Source organism: Vollenhovia emeryi, unplaced genomic scaffold, assembly GCF_000949405.1.
Source record: "Vollenhovia emeryi isolate VEMERY1.0 unplaced genomic scaffold, V.emery_V1.0 DF939872.1, whole genome shotgun sequence".
Taxonomy (NCBI): Eukaryota; Metazoa; Arthropoda; class Insecta; order Hymenoptera; family Formicidae; genus Vollenhovia; species Vollenhovia emeryi.
The window spans coordinates 13,594-17,429 of record NW_011966494.1 but is presented as its reverse complement, the minus strand read 5'-3'; positions in this window follow the sequence as shown (position 1 = coordinate 17,429).

The following is a 3,836-nucleotide window of genomic DNA, read 5'->3' as shown; positions in this document are numbered from 1 at the left end:
AGGGCAAAGACGACGATTTTTAATAATTAATTACTCGTAAACTATTGCGAAAATTGCAAATGGTACAGGACATTTCTGTTCATCTCGATCTGTTCTACCTTCTCACGAGCGTTGTCACAAATGTTGTGACTCACCCTGTATACGAACACAGTTTAACCCTCGTTGTGCGGGAGATAGATTATTCCTCCCACAATGGTTAATTATCCTGCTTTACGCAATGCTTCTAATGTTAATATTAATCTTTCGCGTAGATCGGGCCAATGTCCCGGCAGAAAGAGATCGTCAAGATAAAATAATATCCGTTGCTTTCGAAGTGGTGCAAAAGTCTTATGCATTTTCTTGGTAAAATAATACGATTCGTTTACCAGCCCGAAAATCATCCGAGTAAATTCCGCCCTTTCATCAGGGGTAATAATCGCAGTTTTGGGCATCGCTTCCTCAGTCAACGGAATTTGCAAGTATCCGTGTGCTAAATCCAACGTAATAAATAGATCACAATCCTCAATCTCTAGATGATCGTTTACGGTCGGTAAAGAAAAAGGAATTCGCACCGTTTGCCCATTGAGTTTTCGAAAATCTATAACTAGACGCGCTTCTCCGGTTTTCTTAACGACTAACAGTACTAGGCTCGCGTAAGGAGAATTCGGTATCGCGTACTATACCCGCTTCGCGCCACTCTTGAATTATTCGTTTCATTTCTTCTCGCTCGGAATTGCAAGCTCGATACGGTTTTGACGCACCCGATTTACTATTCGGCCATTCCTTAATGTCCATTACACTGTTTGTCGCTTTGCCCAACTCGAGCAGATTGGTTGCCACACAGCCGCAATAGTCGTTCATAATGTGAATTAACTCTTGTATCACATGCTCTGGTTGGTCCTCACCGATATCCAGGTCCTCACGTATGATGGGCTTCCAGTCTGTCATCTCCCGAGACCGCTTCGATATAATGGGCACGCGTGTAATCTCGCCCCGCTCGATGCACTCTCCCTTCCTCACAGTGTGCTGCTCGGCTTCCAGGTTCAGCACGGCAACTTCATAATGATCGTTGCCCGACACCGTGTCAATGATCTGGACAGCCGTTGGTGGCACACCAACGCCACGGGCCGGTTCGTGGAAAACTTCGCCGCGCGAGCCGCACCGCTAACAGCACTCACGAAAAAGGGGGCGAAATGGGCGTGGGGACTGACCGAACAGAACGCGTTTGACGACCTGAAAGCCACCATCACGTCCGCACCAGTTCTGGCATCCCGGACTTCACGAGGCAGTTCGTACTGCAGACCGACGCCAGTACCGCCGGACTCAGAGTCGTGCTCACCCAGTTCTTCCCCGAAGGCGAGCGAGTAATAGCATACGCGAGCCGAACACTAAACCACGCGGAACGTAACTACAGCGCCACCGAATTAGAATGCCTCACCGTACTCTGGGGCATACGTAGAATGCGCTGCTACCTGGAAGGGTACAAATTTCTAGTTATTACCGACCATCAGTCGTTACGATGGCTCGGCAAACTCGACTTGCCAACGGGAAGATTAGGAAGATGGGCCTTCGAACTGCAACAGCACGATTTCGAGGCCCGATACCGGAAAGGGGCCCTGAATAGAGTAGCCGACGCGCTGTCCCGGCAACCCGCGGTAGAGAGAGTCGCCAAGGCCAGATGCGGGTGGTACCAGAAAATGTGGCAAGCAACCCAGAACGCGCCCCAAGCCGCACCACACTATAGAATTGAAAACGGCAAACTATATAAGCACGTGCTCCACCAACTAGACTTCAAAGAAACCGCGCCAGAGGTCCAGTGGAAAGAATGCGTGCCGAAGGAGGACCGGGCAAACATCTTGGAAAGATACCACGACGCTCCGACCGCGGGCTACCTGGGAATAGCGAAAACCATAGCCCGAATCGCCCGCGTATATTACTGGCCCGGGATGTTTCGCGAAATTGCCAAGTACGTCAGGGAATGCCAGAACTGCATGGCGCATAAAGCATCGCAACAGAAACCGGCAGGGACCCTACACCTGGCCGCGATAAACCGCCCCTGGCAGCAGGTGACAATAGACCTGGTAGGCCCATTACCGCGATCGAATAGCGGTCATATATGGCTGCTAAACATGCAATGCCGATTTACGAAATGGGTAGAAATCCGCGCGTTGAGACGAGCCACGACACCAATTATATATTAAAGATGCTGACCGAGGCGATAATACTAAGGCACGGGTGCCCGGAGGAAGTGCTGTCCGATAACGGCACACAGCTAAAGTCGACGAAGTTGTCGGACGCTCTCGCGAAATTGGGGATCAAACACCGGTTCACGCCCGCGTACACGCCCCAGTGCAACCCAGTAGAACGAACAAACCTGTCAATTAAGACAATGATCTCCCAATACGTCAAGCGAAAGCACAAGACGTGGGACGATCACCTCGGGGAGTTACAGTTTGCCTACAACAGCGCGGTACATGACGCGACCGGATACTCATCCGCGTATCTTGTATACGGGCGCGAACTACGCCGACCGACCGAAACGCCGGAACCGTCCAGTACGCCGAACGACTTACGTAAACGCCTCGAGGAGGCCTACGAGCTCGTGCGAATCCAACTTGCGCGGGCATTCTAAAGACAAGCGTAACATTACGATCTACGCAGGCGCGAATGGCGCCCCAAAATCGGCGACAAAGTGTGGAAACGCGACCACCCGTTATCAAATAAAATTAACGCGTTTAACGCGAAACTAGCGCCGAAATACGTCGGACCGATGGAAGTTCGCCGCATCGTGTCATCCGTCATCGTCGACCTGAGGGACCAGAGAGGGAAGTGGCATAGGCACGTCCACGTCAAAGACTTAAAGCCTGCGACGACGACAGTCAATAACGAGGACGAAGACTCGGACAACGAGCAGTAGGGTCGAGACCGGCACAAAGCGGTCCGACGCCACGAACCGCTACAAGCGTCACCTCCGCGTTGACGCCCGAGGAGCCCTTGAGAGGCCAGGCGCAGAACGAAGGCTCCAAATTCGAGCCCATTTAAGGAGGGGGGTGTTGTAACGATGCACCCCCCGATACATCGTTCCTGGCATTGCACACGCCGGATGCACCCGACCGAACATCCGTCGGGCAAGACGCAGGCGCATTGCGCCGCGTAAGTCCGCGACACACGGACGCACCGAACCGATCGGCTGGGGCCACGAGCGGCCCCGGAGACCGCCGAGCGGACCCGAGCGCGCGTTACGGCCGCGAGCCAAACGCGCCGATCAGCTGGGGCCGCGAACGGCCCCGGAGACCGACGACCAGGCCCGAGCGTGCGACGCGGCGACGAGCCATGCGCAAGCGGCGCGCGCCGCTACGCACGCGCACACTCGCACAGATTAATTAGCCGTAACGATTAGCCCCTATAAAAAGGGGTAACCGGGCTAAAAAGAGCACTCCTTTGGAGACGAGCTTCCGAGCACAACGCGCTTATCCGCAAGTCGCGCTACCTGAATCCTGTCGCACACTACGCAGTGGGAAACCAGCGATGGAGAGTACTCCGTCACAGTCGAGCTTTCTCGACACTGCGCACGCGTGCTCACCTGAACACCGTACTCGGGCACACACGGGGTGGAGCGCTCTCCGCCTCGACCGAGGATTCTCGGGACCGGGTGCACTACCTGACCTGTATCGGATCCGGCTCACAGGGACCAGGAAGTGGAGGGTACTTCGCTTCCGCCGAGCTTTCTCGGCACCCGACGTAGCCAACCGATTCCACATACGGCACCGCGCCGCACAGTGGTCCAGAATGTGAATTTAGCGGCTCAAAACTCCTATTTTCAAAGTGAGAAAAAAATTGATGATTACTTATATAAC